The sequence below is a fragment of the Mesocricetus auratus genome, unplaced genomic scaffold, assembly GCF_017639785.1.
Source record: "Mesocricetus auratus isolate SY011 unplaced genomic scaffold, BCM_Maur_2.0 Super-Scaffold_15014, whole genome shotgun sequence".
Taxonomy (NCBI): Eukaryota; Metazoa; Chordata; class Mammalia; order Rodentia; family Cricetidae; genus Mesocricetus; species Mesocricetus auratus.
In genome coordinates, this window is record NW_024429186.1 from 45,712,047 (window position 1) to 45,730,834 (window position 18,788).

The 18,788-nt window shown below is 40.9% G+C and overlaps 1 protein-coding gene across 2 annotated transcripts in view; it reads right to left on the bottom strand.

Moving 5' to 3' along the window:
• Frmd6 (FERM domain containing 6) overlaps positions 1-18,788 on the bottom strand; it is a 73,587-nt gene that overhangs the window by 40,649 nt on the left and 14,150 nt on the right. The gene's annotated exons all lie outside the window — the stretch shown is intronic.

An 18,788-nucleotide genomic window follows, 5' to 3' on the forward strand; every position in this document is an offset into this window, starting at 1 on the left:
GGTCCAGGAATATGAAACTGATTTCCAAGGCAGAATCTTGACCTATCTGTTCCTTAAAGCTCATCTGTTCTCAGAATGAGAGACTACATTCATAGATACTAACAGGTAAATATGATCTAGTGATTTTTTAAAATACAAATAAATTAAGTCTTCAAGAGAATGATTCAAAACTACAATTAGGTGGTTAATCTTGGATGTGGTACTTCCTTCTTAGGAAGGGGATTATCCACTCATTTTGTCTTCCTAAAGTTAAAGGGTGATTGCTTCCTCTTGGTTTCCAATATACCTCTAGAGGTCAGGGCCTCTTCAGAGTGGATGATCAGTCCCTGAGTTCCAGGAACCACGTCCTAAATGCAGTCATCCATCTAGAAAGTGTTCTTTTCTTAAGGACAATGTTAGCTACCCATGAATCACACCTGGGGTTGGAGATAAATGCAGAGTCCAAGCCACAGTGACACTTCTACTTGTGACCGCATGCTGCTGTGCAGCACATGTGGAGACCATCACTTCACTAAGGGAAGGAATTTAGCACAGTGCTAGAACCCACCTGACTCGTTGAGCATGCTGCTGGGAGAACATCTTAAGAACTGACCCACACCAGAGAATGACCCCTCATTGCTACTGCTGAAAATATTCCCAGCATTTTCAAAGGTATACATATTTAAAGCAAGCCAGGTACATGCTGGGCATCTCAGCACTAAAGCACGAGAATTTCAAGTTCAAGGCCATCCTGGGCTACTGTACGTTCCCATCTAGTTCTGCACACAGCAAGACTATCTCATGGAGCAAAATGTGAGCCAGGTGTGGTGGTGCACACTTGCAATCCTGGCCCGCAGAAGCAGGAGACAACAGATGGCTGCACACTGGGGTCAATCCACTTAGGGCCACACAGAGAGACTGTCTCCAAAAAACTGATCTAATAAAATTCCTAGAATGAGTCAAATTTGGAGACTGAAAGCCCTCACTTATACCCTCTCCTAAAAATCCAGAAAGCATAAGGCTCCTCGAAGTTGTGAAGGCATACTCCTTAACTCTGACAACATTTCACACACTCACTGAACACACAACACTTTTCTCCCCAAAGATTGCTATCAAGGTCCTGGAGAACAACATCCTTAGGCATATCTTATCAATCGAGAAAGGCAGTTCTGGAGTGACTATCATACTACTAAATTCCACAGCAAACGTTTCCCCTATCAGACTATTCCAATATTTAGGCCTCTCTTTACTACATAAATTATAAACTATGATTAAATATATCTTACTTAAATCAAACCCTTAGTGATATGAACCCACCCTAATTCCTCACATTTAAATCCACACTTCATATTGAGATATTCCTATATGTGGTGATATCTTGCTTGTACAAATAAAGCCTGTCTGAAGGTCAGAGAATGGAGTTTGCCATTAGCTAACTATAGAGGACTGGAGGTTTGTACAGACAGGAAGTGAGACAGATATCACCACACCTGTGCATTTCCATTTTTAAATTGAATCATTTAAAGCAGGGTATTTCTTCTGACCTATGTTTTTTGGAATTTAAAAGTTAAGCTGGGGGAGTGGGATCTTCTAAGGTTTAGGATGGTTCCAGCTTCATTTAAATACATTAAAATTTTCTTTGGGTACAGTTTTGATTTTACAGTTTGGACACAGTACAAAAGTCTAGACAAAGACTACTGAGGCAGATTTACTGATAGCCGGGTAAAAACAGGTGGCAATGCTTTACTGCTACACCTAACACAAGGGTGACAAACCCAAACCCCTCGACAGAGAAGGGATTAAACCTTCATTATTCCAACAGTATCAAAAGTCAAATACAAAACCAAAACCTATCTCTAATACATACCAGCATAAAATTTAATCTTAAACTGGACTGTCCTGGGAAATAGTAAATAGATAAATTAATACCAATTTAGATTATAGAAATCAGCAGCCATTTTTTCTGTGGTCTATGCCCAGCCCCAACTCAGTCCCAGGATGACATTTCTACCCCCAGAACAATGCCTTTTTGTACCAGTTTATGGACAAAGCAGATAGTGACAAAAGATTGTGTTGACAGTGATTCAGACCCCCCAACCCTTTTTCCAAAAGGACTTACAAAAATGCACATTCCAGTATCTTCACCTTTAAATTTTTACCCACATAGTGTAGTTTCAGCTTGGATGGAGGCAAAAAGGATTCTCTTTCTGGATCTACCTCCTTGGAACGTAAGAAGATGACCCTTGTCTAGTTCATGAAAGGCAAACACGATCAGGAAAGACTTTACTACCTAACGAAAACAAAGGGCATTATTTTGTTAAGTGGACTATGAGAACCATACCTTCGACTTGTTTCCTAATTATAAAGCTTAGGGCACACACAGACTATGTGTTCACTGTGAAAAGCAGAAGACAGAGGCTACAGATGTTCCCCTCTAACGTGGTCAGAGACGCTGTCAAGAAGCCTGAATACTGTCTGATTCCCCAAAACACATTCATAGTGGGCAATGACATGTCAGCTCAAGGGAAGGTACAGCTGAGTGACAGCTTCAAGAACAGAAATATAGCCTATACTGTAAGCTATAGTATGTGATTAAAAAATCATTGTAGAGCAGCAATTCTTAACCCATGGGTTGTAACCCATTTGGGGGTTGAATGATTCTTTCACAGGGCCACATATCAAATATTTACATTATGATTCATAACAGTAGCAAAATTATAGTTATGAAGTAGCAACGAGATAATTTTATGGTTGGGGTCACCACAACATGAGGAACTGCATTGAAGGGTCACAGCACTCAGTATAAGTATACTGTCCTAAAGTGCTATCACATGTCTTCCATGAAACAAGTTCCACACAGCTTTGCTCATTAATATAAAATATGTGCATAAAGCACCTACTGTGTGACAGACAGGCAGTGAGCACACACTGTAGACCAGAGTGGGTGAGGGTGCTGGCGCTGTGGCCATGACATGTGGACCCTTGCTGATGGGCTGAAATTTGAGCCAACACCTGAACAAAGAGCAGGATCGCATGTCCTTCCACCCTCCCACCCACCCGCCTCAGGGAAGACTCTCCAGACAGAGATCGGTAACTAGCACGGCTCATTCACTGCTTGGCACAGGTGAAGTAACAGTGCTGACAATGGCTACCAGGGCCCACACTCTTGCTGCATGCTGGGCACTGCTGCTAAGCACTCGTGGAACAGGGAAGAAAACAGCGACCACTTTGTCATGCTCCCCAGTGAGGAACAGGTTGTTCTTCTCCCTGGAACCTGTGGGTAGGCTGTGTGAACAAGCCACGCGCAGAGGCTTTGCATCACTGAAAGCTAACTTTTGCAGATAACTATTTTTTGGGGGAGTGGAGTTTCAAGACAGGGTTTTGGGGGGCTGGAGAAATGTCTCTGAGGTTAAGACTGCACTTCCAGAGGACCTGGGTTCAATTCCCAGGACCCACATGGCAGCTCACAAATGTCTATTACTCCAATTCCAAGGGATTCAATACTCTTCACACAGACATACATGTAGGCAAAACACCAATGCACATAAAATAAAAATAAAGTATTAAACGAAGGACAGGGCTTTGTTGTATAATCCTGGCTGTAGTAGAACTAGCTTTATAATGCAGGCTGGCCTCAAACTCACAGAGATCCGCCTGCCTCTGACTCCCAAGTGCTGGTATTAAAGGCATGTGCCTCTATGGTCCTGCTTGGTAACTGTTTCTTGTATCAAAATACCACCTCTACAAGCACACTTGGCTAGCTCAGCCACTTCAAATTCTGCCTTTTCTTGTCTATGTTCTCAGCCTTGGCACTTGTCACGATGTGAAGGTGCAATGGATCTGACAGGTACATTTGGCTCCTGGTGGCACTGTTTGGGGACATTATGGAACTTTCGAGATGCAAGGCATAGCTGGGAGAGTGGAGTACCGGGGAGAGGGCCTGTGGAGGCTAAACCATGCCTGGTTGTTTCAGCGCTCCCTGCTACAGCACCCCAGGAGACACTCTGCTCCTGTGATCACAGAGCCTTGCTACCAACTCCATCCCTGCAGGATGGCCTGTGCCTTCTGTGTCTGTGAACAAGAATAAATCTCCCCTCCTTCCAGGTGCTCCTGCGAGGTACTCAGCCACAATGAATAAACAAGCTAACCCAGTACCATTGCAGCTTGGGGGGTCAAACGGCCTCTGCTGCGGGGCTCATCCCGAATCACATGTGTGTCTAGCTACATCTTGCCTCTGCCCACTAACTGCCAGGAGCCCCTCTCCCTACCAGCTGTGACAACCCAAAACGTTAATGGGAACTGCCAAAATTTACCATGGCCAAGAACTAATATTCTGTAAGTTTCCATATAAAATTATTATGGGATCATTTTTATTTTTTCAAACAACCCAGCTAATTTTTGTAATAAGCTCTTACTAAATACATGCAATATTTATTTTTATTTAACTCTCTCTCTCTCTCTGTGTGTGTGTGTGTGTGTGTGTGTGTGTGTGTGTGTGCAGGGCCCTCTAAGGCTGGTGTGACATGCAGTTGTGAGCCACCTGCCATGGGTGTTGGGGATTAAACATAGGACCCCTGAAAGAGTTCTTAACCCCTGGGCCATTTCTCTAGATCCAAATGCGTACTTTACATTTTTATTTTATTTTTTTTCAAGACATGGTTTCTCTGTATAGCTTTGGCTATCCTGAAACTCACTCTGTAGACCAGGCTGGCCTTGAACTCACAGAGATCTGCCTGCCTCTGCCTCCTGTGTGCTGGGATTAAAGGCTTGTGGCATCACTGCCTGGCTCAAATAGGTATTTTTTAAATTCAATTAAATTTAAAATTAAATATTTTAAATTAAAAATCAGGAAAAAAATCTGGCCTGCACTCTTAAATCAGTCAAGTTTTTCAATTTCCTGAATGAGCAAGACCTGCAGTTGTGGAATCACTTTGAAATTCAGCTTCGTGGCTGTGTGTTATCTGGCTGCTCATCAGATATCCCCGGAGTGTGCACATACTCCGAGGAGCTCTCTATTCTGAAGACCATAAAATATGAGAAACGACCCAGAAATACGGCATGTGACTTGTGATATACCTGGATATTCTATCTTACAGAGGATTTTAAGAAAGGGTCATTTGCTTCTACGAGATACTTGAAAAAACAATAAAATTTACTTTTGTTATTTATGGCCAGTTTTTGTGTGTCTGAGTGCTTACCTGCATGTGTATATGTGCACTACATGGGGGCCTGGTGCTCATGGTAACTGGGTCCCCTGGAATTGGGTTTACAGAGGGTTGTAAACTGCCATGTAGCTGTTATGAACTGAACCTGGGTCTTCTGAAAGAAGTTCTTAACTGCTGAGCCATCTCTCCAGCCCTCCAGCTAGTTTTGTAGTGACTATTGCAGAAGAGAGTGCCTGGTGACTATTAACCACCTGCAGCCAAATGCTCTGGGAAGAAATCCATTTCCTGTTAGCTCATCTGCACTTTCCAACCTTGCTCTAGAAGGAAAATGAAGCACTAGGGAAAGGGGCACTTCTCCACAGAGCTGGTCCCCAGGACAGATGTGACCTCATCAATCTTAATCTGTCCACAAAGTACCAGCTGTGTGACCATATGCACATTTTGTAATCCGAGACCAATCCTTTATTTGTAAAATCCATAATACTGGCCTCCTAAAATACTAGATAGATTAAATGTCAAAATGAATATAAAACATTTGCTGTCAAGGCTTTCTGGATAGGAAAGGATGTTCGCTTGTAGATATGAATTTCCAGGTAGGGAAAAGGAATACCTACAACTGAGCCATGCAGGAAATCATCCCACAGAGAGCTCTTCATTTCACTTTTTCACAGCCAGCTAAATTACAGGAAGTTTATCCTGGGAAAGGGGAAGTGTATTGCTGGCTGTACATGGTAGAGGGACATTATATTAGGCCATTGCCCCTTTTGAATTTTTTTTTTTTGGGAAAAAGCAAGGGCATATGGATATGCGTGTTTAAATGCGTGCTGGCTGACCAAAGGTTGCACAGAGGTAAGTTGGTTCTTGACTTGAGGAGAACATTTGAAGGACCAAACAAGTGTGTCATAGTAAGATACAATAAATGACCCAATTATGGCTGGCGTGGTCAATAACTATAACCTATATGACTCTATCTATGTTTACATCTTTGGATTTAAATAACTCCATATTTGGAACAACAATCTGCCCAGAGAATACTGAAGTTCGGAACAAATGCATCCAGTCAGGTGTTACCCACTGACGTGAGGACGGAAGAAAACAGGGGTCTACCCACAGCAAGGTGCTTGTACACTGAAGTACATCGGAAATGCTGAAGAGCCATCTGCTACACAAACACCCACACTATCCACAGTCACTGCACACCTTTAGAGGAACTACTGGAGTAACATAGGCACCCATACCAACAAAGAAGCCCGCACCCGAGTACTCTAGTACTTGGTAGAATTAGTAGTTATGTATTCTGTATTTGAAATTCTTGGGAACAGAGTGTTTCAGATTCTAGAGCTTTTCCAGTTTGGGATACCTGCATAGATTTACCAGTAAATGTTCCTAATGTGGAACTCTGAAACATAAAACTTCTGGACTACTATGTTGACAGCTGTTCATAAGGCTTCCACTCCCCAGCATTGTGGTTTATGATTTCATGTTAGAGCCTGTGTATGCACTTGCCATCCTCAATCCACTGCTAAGTTCTGGCCATCATAGCTCATAATCTCCATGAGGAGTCAACGTTAACAAAGTAAAAACAACAGTAAGCAATGCTGTGATAGTCTAGTTAAATGCTAAGTGATGTTACAAAACGAGGGAGCACACTAGTCAGGATGATGTCCACCAACCAATCGCCTGCTCTAGCTACCCTGATGTTCTGCACTCCTCTGCTGGCTATTCTGACTTCTGCTCCCAGGTTCTGCTTTGTACCAGCATTATTTTCTGTAACATTCACATTCACTTGAGTGAGAAAGTTAAGCAAATGGCAAGGTAGCTGTGGTACTTGGGGAGTGACATGACCTTTCTTACCCTAAAGACTAGCAGCACAGTCCTTTAAAGCGTGACTCGGGTACCCATTCTCTAGAGTGAGGGGAACAAGCATCATACTATTCATTAATCAATGACTGGAAGGGCTCTGTTTCCAGAGTCCAATACAGGAGTTGGGGTGACCTCCCACTCTTTCTAAAACCCTGACAGAAATATCCTATTTACCCTGTCATACCCCAGAGAAAATGAATTATCACTCAGTTAATTAGCAGTCCTACCATCTGAACATTTATTTGGAGAACACAATTTCACATGCCATAGTGATAAAATGAAAACAAACGACCTAATTTGTTTTTATAGATATTTCCAAACACCAAGACCGAGGGGAGTGGGTAAATAACAAAATGATCTTCAATGTTTGAAAGATTTGACTGCTATATATAAACATTGAAAAATAAAAGGAAAAATTATACTCCTCCACGATTATCTACTGTTCTCACCTGCATTCTCGAGTTCTCGGACTTGCATTGTTCCTTAACCCCACCCCCACGTGCTACTGTGTTAATGAACACACCTCTGATCACAGGTAGCACAGACTCATATTCTTTAATGGTTCAGCACTTCTCTGAAACACGATTATCAAGGCATTGTGATCCTTGTCACTCATGTTTTGGGTTGCTGCAATCCATTTCATTTTCTCTTGCTTTTGACCATGCTGTTCACTGTGCTCAGGACATCTCCCCTCCCATCCTGTCCCATCTGTCAACTTCTTCAAGAGAACACACATCATCCTTCCTGGTCCATAGAAAGTGCAGGTGCTGGTCTAGAAAGCCTGTGTCCTCGTCCCTGGGTGGTCAGCAGCTGCTGCTTCTGATCGGGTCAGGGGATACAATCCTTCTCCAGGACTGGAGTAGCTCTACTTCTATACTGGGAAGCTGAATATTTTAGACTTACTTGCCAAAAAAGCAAAGAAATTCCTTAGTAATTAAGATGAGTACCATGTTCCTTAAACATCTTTAGGAGCCAGTCATAGTGGCTCATGACTATAATCCTAACACTCAGTAGGCTGAGGCAGGGGGATTGCTGAGTGTTTCAGTCCATCCTGAGCTATGAATTACAGGGCAGCAGGGCCACAGAGTGAGGCCCTGTCTCACACACCAACCAGCAAGCGAGTGAGCGAGTGAGCAAGCAGGCGACTCTTTTCTTCCCCCAGTGGTATCAAGTACTGCCCACAGCTTTTTGAATAGATGAGCACATCTTTTCTTTTCCTCTAAATGTAATGGGCAAACAATGAGAATATTATTTCCCAACACTATCAACAGAATAGGTTTTTTTTAAGTCTCCATAACCTCTGGTAATGTCAATTTATATTAAACATTATGCAAAGGCATGGTAGGATCCCTCAATTTGCAAGTGTCAAAAAACACTTAACTGAAACCTGAACTGTGGAGCCAACTGCTTGCTTCTTTCTAATTCTTTGTTCACTTTTTACTAACCAGCTACTTACCATCTGTATGACTTTGGGTTAGTCCTATCACCTTTTGGTATAGTCCATGTGCTGCAGGGCATTATAAGGCACATGGCAAGCTAGATACAAATCTTAACTGTTGTTAAGTAACATGACTCATTAAATAATTTAAAGAGATTTATAAAGTCAATGTCTTACGTGGGTTTGATGGAGGAGCACACACGCCATCCAGGACCTAGTTTCTTCATGATGCCCTGAAATCAGTTCTATCTGAACTGGGAAGCCAATGAGACTTGCTGAATATTTTAGACTTACTTAGAGGGGCTGCATTAATTAGAATGTGGTAGGTAGCAAATAAGAATATTCAAATAATGTCATGGGTCACAACACCCCATCAAAAGGCAGGAACAAGATGGCCTCTACATCTGGAGGTAGAATCAACTTCCCCTAAGCAAATGAACTTTTAAAGTCAAAATTGAGTACTGTGGGGAAGCCGAGATGGTGGAGCTAGATAGGCAAGCAGCAGAGAGGGCAAAGCAATGCTAAAATTCATGAATTTTAAACCACAGAAACCTTATTTCCACAGGCATCTGCATTCAAAAGTCATATCAGGGTTAGCAGCCAGGCACAAAAATTCCTTTCAACCAACATGAACTCCTAGCCTGACACTGCCAACAGAAAGTGCTGCTCTCAGGGAAAACACTAGACTGAGATGCGTCTGCTTCTAATTTCTACAATGAAATCTTTGATTCCTTCATTCATGGGACTTGCACTCAATTCCATTTGCCACAGGAATTATGGTTTTTGTAAATGATGATTTTTGTTGTGAAATTCTCATTATTTGATATCTATCTATATCTATATCTATATTATGGAATTTTAACATTAAATTTTTGGATGTTTCTCCTGAAATACTTTTCTCCAAAGAGAACATAATTATAACGCCTTCAAGTTCAAAGATTGAATCCAGCATGTGAGGAGTTGTTAACTTTCTTGGGATACTGTGTATTTTCCAAATCATTAAGTAGCTCCTCATAACAATAAACATACAAGTTGGAACCAGAGGCATCCACTGCCAAGAGTAATATATTCAGCATTAAAACCACTCCCAGAGAAAATGAATGAACTACAGCTACAAATGAACAAAGAAAAATTTCAAAAATGATGAACAAAAAAGATTAAGAGAAAGATACATGACTCTATCTCTAGGATTAGCAAGTTCAAAAATAGGCAAAAGGAATGACTCATTTAGGAAGACAGGACACACACGGCAAGGAATGATTCATCTCAAAATTGTATAAAAAATTACATAAAGCACTTTATTCTATGTGTGACTTTCTAATTTTAGAAAGTAAAACCAATCTGTGGATATAGTTGATAAAATAACCACATACTAGTGACTGAGTTTTAAAGAGATATATACAAGGGTGAGAAATATATGTGATTCTGCTATGACTGTTTACCAGACTTCACAAGGACACCCCCTGTATCACATTCTAAGTTCATATAAAATATTTCACCTAACACATAATTGTTATCATGGCTTTGAAACTGAAAAACAGCCTCAAGGGCACTTAGTGCTAATGAACATTTAGGAGACAATTTAGTGACAACATGTGTGTTCATGCCTTGAGTTTCTAAGAAAATAAATGAAAACACTGTAATAAAATACAATCAATGGCATCTTTACCGCTGCCTCTTAGATACTACTTGAACCTGGGAACTTGACAGTGAAAAGACTGCCACTTGACCAAATGACCTTGTCGGTGTGGGCTGGGCTTTTCCTTCCCTAGTTTAAAACAGCAATGGATATGAAACAATTTAAATCTCTTCAGAAGGTGCAATAGTTATATATTTAACAGAAAATTAAAGTTAAGGAACATTTGGAAGTATTTAATTACATCGGACATACTCAAGTACAAATAAAATGTCTTTTTTCACCCTAACAGTCACAGATTATACAGAAAAACTTAAAACGACTTTGAGATGCCAGAAATTCAATATCCCCCCATATATGTATATATAGATATAGATATAGATAGATAGATAGATAGATAGATAGATAGAGACAGACAGACAGACAGACAGACTGAGGTTACACAGACACACCCAAATCCATAAGATATCATCATGATGTACACGCACACATATACATGTGACCTGTACACACGTAGTCTGGGGACAGGCACCCTTTTCAGTAAAAGATCAAAAGCACAATCTACAGGCTTCAAAGGAAAATCTTCTAACAAAGCTTTATATTGCTATGAAGTCTTGTTTTACACCGCCTTGGGGATTTTGCTTTGAATACATGAGTTGGAGACAAAAATGTCATATACAGACAGAACTGTGATTTATGGCTTAAAAAGCACTTAAGAAAAAACGATAAAAGTGTTTGCTCTTTGCACGACCTATTTTTTACAGCTTCACAAAATATTCACTATAGCTTCTCTATCAGACACATTAAAAACATGTCTGTCCCAGCCCAGCTTTGGCCAACAGTCCCTAAAGAGTCATTAAATTCACAAGCTGGTCTGCTCTGAGGAGATCAAGGTGGTCTGTGTCACTGTTAGAGTGGCTGTTGGGAGACGGTGGGAAGCCACTGCTATGGCATTTATGGTGTTCCCTGGAGAATCTTCGTCCTGAAGTTCTCTCTTACCCAGTAGCCAGCATTCAATTCCCTCAGCTTCCTCACTTTTGGAAGGTTACGACCATAAATATGCCAAGGCTATCAGCTGGAATGCCATTTTTGAAGGGTGCTTACTTGTGGGGTTAACATTCTGCTTCCCCCATGACAATTCCCAAGTCTTATTTCTGTAACTTTTTTTGCTGGGGTTTTGAAATGAGATAAAAATCGAAGGCCAACTCAATGATTATCCATTTCTCCTAAGGGGGATGGAAAGGAAGCCACGGCCTGAACCTCTGTGCCCTCCGGTATGTGAGGCTGATAAAGGACAAAGGTGAGTCATGAACAGCCTAAGTAAGTTACCTCAGTCTGACCCACCTGCTCACCGCAGTTCTGGTTGCGTGATGTGCATCTCCCTCTACACTGCACATTCCTTCTGACAGTAATCACCGCTGATCTGTGAGAGACTTACAGTCTGGATTTTACAGGGTGTGGAGGAAGGAACTCAGAAGAATCACACCTTACCCTACACTAGCATGGTTAATCTTCCATGAAAAAAATGGAACCATCCCTCAACCTTGCAGGTTACAGTTTTTAAAAAGTCCCAAGACAAACAAAACCAGAAACTACCCCACCTCTGCTCAGTACTTTTCTCATAAGACTGTGATCACACCGGAAAGGCAACTATTCCTGAGATGAGCCAGGGACTCTCAGCCTGGGCAAACTGGATACGCAGCTTATCCGTGGCCGGCTGTCACTCACGGCAGGACCAATGCCCAACACCAGTGGTGCAATGCCACCCCATGGACTCCCTCCATCCTAACCAGGACAAGCCTATCCACTGCTAGTGGCCTTAGAACCATTTCATCTGTGAGCCAGAAACAAAGCCAGTTAAATATTTAATTTAAAAGTACTCCTCTTGCCAGTAGAGTGGTGCACACTTTAATCCCAACACTTGGGAGGCAAAAGCAGGCAGATCTTTGATAGTTTGAAGCCAGCCTAGTCTACATAATGAGTTCCAGGACAGTCAGATATATATAGTGAGACCCTATCTCAAAATAAATTTACTCCAGCACCTAGGGATGGGGAATGAGTTAAGAAAGCATGTTACCCCTAATGTTGAGCTTCCTACTATGGAGAGCTGGGTGAGAATTCTTTCTCTCATATAAGATCTGTAAAATATTATCTGCTGTTGATACAGAGAGCAATAATCAGATGACCTAAAACCTGCCGACAAATCTTTCTTTCAAAAGCCATCTTTCAATTAAATCTGCTTAAGAGTTTGGAAGTGATTGCTTCTGAGGGCAAAAAGGATGGCAGCCTCTTAAGCTGTGGTGCATAGTAGCTAGAGAGGGAGCCTGCACTCCAGGTTATCAACGTTAGTGATAAGGCCATCCATCGGCAGCAGAGATCTTCATCTTGGTCTCAACTTGGCAACTGAGCAATGTACTCTGGATGCGGTATAAACAAATTTCCACTGGCAGAGGAGTACTCCCGAGAACAGGCTTCAAAACCAGCACAACCACAAACACTATACGTGAAAGGCCGCTAAGTGTTCTGCTCTCCATATTTTCACAAGCATTTCTTCTGGCTTGAGGAGTTTTAAAGATGAAAAACGAAACGAACAACATCGTATCTAGGGATTTCTAGCTCTTGCGGATTTCTGTCTCACTGAGAGAGAAGACAGATTGGAGCTGGAGCAGTAGAGGCAGCTGGGGCTTGGGCAGCACAGAACACAGGAGGGATGTCGAGGCACAAAGTGAGAACCCACGATCTATGCGGGTGGGGAGAATATGCTGGAAATCACCAGCCAACTACTGACTGGTGCCTGTGGAAAAAACATCCCACAAAGGCGACACTCAAAGTACCTCACAAGCTTCAAATCTTCAGAGGACCAAATGGGAGCTCACATGCTAGAAGGGAGTCCAAACTAAAATCTGGCAACTGGTACGGTTGTATGGACAATTCGTTCAGATGTTTCAAAAGACGCAATCTACCAAAGCTCATCGGAGAAACAGGCTATCTGAATATGCCACTGCCTTCACACAGATCAAAGGAAAGTTTGACAAAGAAAATGCCAAGTGCGGATGCTGTCCCTTCAACTATTATCAATGTTTAAAGAAAAAACAAAACCATGCCAATTCTATATAAATTTTCTAGGAAATTAACAAAGTAGTTCTCAATTATTTTTATGAGGCCAGCATTTCCAAAACCTGGTCATTATAAGAAATACAACAAAATGATCAACGTCTCTCATGGACATACTTAACAAAACTTGGTGTGCTGAATCCAGCAAAATAAAAAGGTCCGAGATGAAGTTGGACACAGTGGTGCACGCCTTTAATCCCAACACTTGGGAAGAAGAGGCAGGTGGATCTCTGAGTTTGAGGCCAGCCTGGTCTACAGAGGGAATTCCAGGGTAGTCAGGGCTATTCAGAGAAATCCTGTCTCCAAAAACCAAAAATCCAAAACAAAACAAAAAAACTCCAAGACCCCAAGAGGAAATATAGTAAATCTAAGTCTACAGCATAGATAATGGCATTATGCCAATGTCATGTTCCTTGTTTTGAAGCATATATACTTCTAAGATATTTTTCCACAAGTGGAGGGATTATCAAAGGGTACAATGGAACTATTTTTGGAATTTCTTGTGGGTCTCAAATTATTTCAAAATAAAGTTTTAAAACCTTGCAGTGTACTTTTTCTTTACAAAATTTAACAAGTGGATTCAAAATTAGCTAAAATGATTTCGAAGACAACAAAGGAGTACAATATGTGCTAAGGACAGGTGTAGGTCAATGGAACCAAACAAAACTCAATGGAGAGTATATTTATCAAATGGTATTGAAACTATTAGACCTAAGTACATGGAGAAAAATTACAATAGTGCTTACACAAAAACTAACTTTCCATGAGTTGAAGATCTACATTTAAAAGGATAAACTCCTGGACTTATAGAAAATGTCTGAGTCTTTATGACTTAGGACACACACACATACACACAAAATCTGCCACAGAACTCTGCCCCTTGAAAGTCACCTTAAAGATGAAGAAGTCTTCAAGCTGGAAAAAATTAAACATCTTCTTCAAAATAAGCCCAGAAAACATAAATAACACAAACAACTCTTATAACTAAACCAAACCAACAACTTTTTAAAAATATGACCAATGAATGTGAATAGTCATTTCAGCGAAGACTATATGGGAAGGACAAATAAGCACTTGAAATGAAGCTCAATATCATTAGTCATTAGGAAACACAAATGAAAGTCATAGTAAGTTACCTACATACTCTAAAACTGCAAAGATCGACAATACCAAGACTCGGCAAGAATTCAGAGCAAGAAAATCTCTTGGTCATTGCTCATAGGATCTTGAAATGGCACAAGGCACTTAAAAAAAAGCAATTAGGCAGTTTCTATTAAGGTTACATATTTACACATCATGCAACTAAAACAGGAAATGAATGTGGATATTCACTGTAACTTTATCTTGGCTCTAAAATGGAACAACCCAAATGCACTCCATCAGTAGGAGAATGAAGAGCCAAATGACAACTGAATGCCACCCAAGATGACAAAAGAGTATGGGTAACCAATGGTGAATTCAAAGCTTTAAGAACTTTTTCTTTATTTCTTTTCCTTTTGGTTTTTCAAGACAGGGTTTCTCTGTGTAGCCCTGACTGTCCTGGATTTTGCTCTGTAGACCAGGCTGGCCTCAAACTCAAGAAATCCTCCCACTTCTGCTACCCAAGTGCTGGGATTAAAGGTATGTGCCACCACCACCACCTGGCAAGAACTTTTTCTTTAAAAAAAGATCACTCATGAACATGAGCGGTGGTGGTCCACACCTTTAATCCCAGCACTTGGGAGGCAAAGGCAGGGGGATCTCTGCAAGACCAGCCTGGTCTACAAGACCTAGTTCCAGGACAGCCTCCAAAGCCACAGAGAAATCCTGTCTCGGGAAAAAATATCTACGTAGCCACTAGTGCTTATATGTTAGGTAGCAATTATTAGCTAAAACATCTTGTTATATGTTAAACGAACACAATGTAAATAAAATCAGCTGTACTGGTAAACCCAAGGCTTTATCTTTTTTTATTACATTTTTTTTTTTTTTTAGAAAAAAGCTTGCTTCTCATGTCAATCCCAGTTCCCCCTCCCTCGGCACCCCCCATCAATCCCCCCCCAGCCTCCCACCCTATCCTTGTCATTTCGTTCAGGGCAGGGTCCAGGCCCTCCCTCAAGAGTCCAGGCTGAGAGAGCATCCCTCTTTGTGGTATGGACACACAAAGCCCATTTGTATGCCAGGGATAAACACTGATCTACTGCCCAGGGCCCCATAGGTTGCCCAGGCCTCTTCACTGACACCCACATTCAGGGGGTCTGGCCTCTCAGCCATCAGTCTGGGGTCCAAGAGCTCCCCCCTTGTTCAGGTCAGCTGTTTCTGCTAGTTTCACCAGCCCATTCTTTACTCCTTTGCTCATCACTCCTCCCTCTCTGTCACTGGGTTCCAGGGGTTCAGTTCAGTGTTTAGCTGCCAAGGCTTTATTTTAAACCCTGAGCTTAAACAACCTTAGAACTGAAATGTAGGAAGTCATGGTGACTTGGTAACTGAGACAAAGTCAAAGCTACTTCATAAAACAAAGACTCAGTTACCACTGAGCAAAAATTCTGAACACCTTTAAACCCAGCACTCATGAGGCAGAAAAAAACTTCAATAGCAGAAGACAATTTGTGGGGGAAAAAAAAAGTAGGAGAGCACTTGTATGTAGCAAAACCCTTGCTACATTGTGTTAAGTATGCTTTCCTTGTCTTTCTGGTCTACCTGTGCTAGGCTCTTGGCCTATTCGATTTTCAGCAAAATCTCTGGCAGTGTTGAGACAAGTCATCCATGTTTTCATTTTCAAAGTGATGAGTGAGCAGATGTCCTACTACAGAAAGTATATGATAGAAATGCTTCCACAAAACCCTATCTAAACTAGTTCCATAGCCTTCTGCATTCCAGTTATTAAATATAAAGTTGTAAAGAGTAGATGAAGTTTCTGAATGTGATGTGTAATCATTTCAAAACACTTTTCATTTTAGATTCCTTTTTAGTCAGTTTGATAAAGTAACAAGATAACAGCTGCATTCAACAAAGGATCCATAGTCTAAAATTTTACACACATCTTTGCTTTTTGTGGTTAAAGGTCAATGACTTGGAATTCTGTGTCAAGTTGAAAAGGGTTTGAAAAGATAGACTTTAGTTACACTGAAATAAAACTTCCCTCTGTCAAAATAAACATGAGTTAAAGAAAGTAAGTTGCTGGTATCTGGCTTTTTAAGGTATCAAGAGTACTTGGGAGGTTGAGGCAGGACTGTGGCAAGTTAGAGGCTAGCCTAGTCTAAGTAGTGGCTTCAGGTCAGACAAGGCCATGTAGTGAGAATCTACCTCAGATAAATTTTAAAGGGGTTAAAAATAATAAAAATGTGCTGCATATTTCAAATACTGCAATTATGTTCTCAAACAAGGTGATTAGTGGCAGGAAAAGAGTACAGGACTTAAAGAGTACCATCTTTTGAGGTTGTCACTAACTGCACAGGGTAAAGGTGTTGCGTCATTTAACTCATTCCTTACAGGTTCTGTTTTATACCTATATCCTATTACTAGTCTTCAGACTCAGTTCTCAGATTGTTTAGAAAACTTAAATGTTAAATGCATCTTCCTCTTAGAGTTGTACTTAGCTTCCAGGTTAAGCGTCAGGTTCCCAGCCTTTGTGAGCTGCCATCATCCGTACTGAGATGGACTTTGGTGATGCATTTGTGTCATGTCTGCTCTTGTAAGTAACCCCTCACCCGTATTCCTGTAAGTAACCCATCAAACTCATTGGTATCAGTACTTTGGTCTGTCATGGGCTCTGAATCTGGGGTGAACAGATGTGTGTGTAGCATCTCCACAGAAAGTTTTGTCACACAATATCCCCAAACTCAGGCATTTCAAAAGACAGATCTTACATAGAAAAATCACAGATAATCTGTATTGTTATCCTCTATTGATAGTCATAAAAACTCAGCCTCTACTTAGGGTCTTTTGAAAATTTAAGGAACAAAATTTGTATTTTTTTTCAGTGCAAATATTAACAGCTGAATATGTACCACTCTTACAAGATGATAGCTTTTACTCATATGCCAGACTTAGAACAGATCACATTCCCTGTAGTTGTTTTTGCCCCTTATAGGTCAGCAGGCCATATGTGATTTGCTAAAGGTGTAAATCCAAATGCCAGTTGAATGACCTCACTCTACTTGGAAGGAATAAAGCAGTGACACTGCTGTACACAGGGGAACCAGCAGTGCGGGGGGGGGGGGGCAGGGAAGGAGTTCAGAAGGGAAGAACCAGAGCCTCTACCTGTTGTCAAGCTGCTCGCTGCCTACAGATGGTGTCACTGTGCGAGACACAGGAGTCACCATCACAAAACCTTACTAGGACTCCGGTGCCCCAAAAGGGAGTTTGGCTGATCTCAAGGCACCCACCCCCGCCCTGCCACCCCACCAAAGCGATCAAACTATATTTCACAGCCTTTCTACTCTCTTAGGCAATTTAAAATAGTACTTCCAAATCTACTCAACAGAAAACATACCATAGAATAGAATGCACTATTTAGATCTCTGTCTCTAGCATTCTGATTCCTATGCTCCTGACAATGTACTTAATGGGACGCAGGACTATTTAGAACTCTGACGACAAGGCTGTTATTAAAGGAGATTTGAGGCTCTATCTGGGGTCACTTCCATTAGCTTTCTGGAATAGGTTTTACTCTGTGACTTCACAAAAATGTCTCTTTAAATGTTTCTCTGGGCATCTGTAAAAGCAGTAACTTAGTGAGTTACAAATCAACCAAATGTTCTTTTTCATCTGTTGAAAATGAATGTAGGCTCAGAAAATAAACTCTGGCTTTGTTTTAAATGGACTTAGAATTTACAGTGAATTCTACACACTTGACATTTCTAGAAAAAATGTTGTTTCTTAATTTGATTTTTTTCAAAAAAAAAGTTTCTAATGTTAAATTTGAAGACCTCAGGTTTACTTGAAGTAACACTCCCTAAAATCTGTTCATTAAAAAAAAATGTCTATTAAGTAACTTGAATTCCTTAACAAAGATTTCAAACTGGCACCCTGAAGCTGACTTTACTAGGGGGAAAAAAAAGAACTTTAACACTGTATTTAGATAGATTTGGTTAAGCACAGAATTCTCTTTTCTTTGGAGGGAAAACATGAGATACTTATTTCTGGTTTTGGTGATGAAATCTATGCAAACCCAGAGACTGGTGCGTATCTTCTGTACAAAGATCACTGACTCTACAGCTCAGTCTTTTCCCATGATACTCACTGTTTCCTAAAGAAATCAGATGGGGAAAATCGTGTTATTTTTCAGTTATGAGCTTGGAACCATTAAATAAAGGTGCTACCCACTTCTCACAGGGGAGGGGTGTTCATTTATCTTTATCCCTTCCTTCTGAGAGCAATGAGAAAAGACCTCACTGTTAATATCTTTCAAATAGTTAATAGTTTCATAAAATAAGTTATTTTATGAAATTAAGCCTAACTTTCCCTTTGTCCTTTATTTGCTCTTGAAAATAGACTCAGTCATCAAACAATTGCTAGGGTCATAAAGTTTTTTTTTCTTTAACACTACTGCAATGACAACTGCCAAAGAAAATTCTTTGGAAAATTGTTTTTCCTTTTTTGTTCAGTCTCA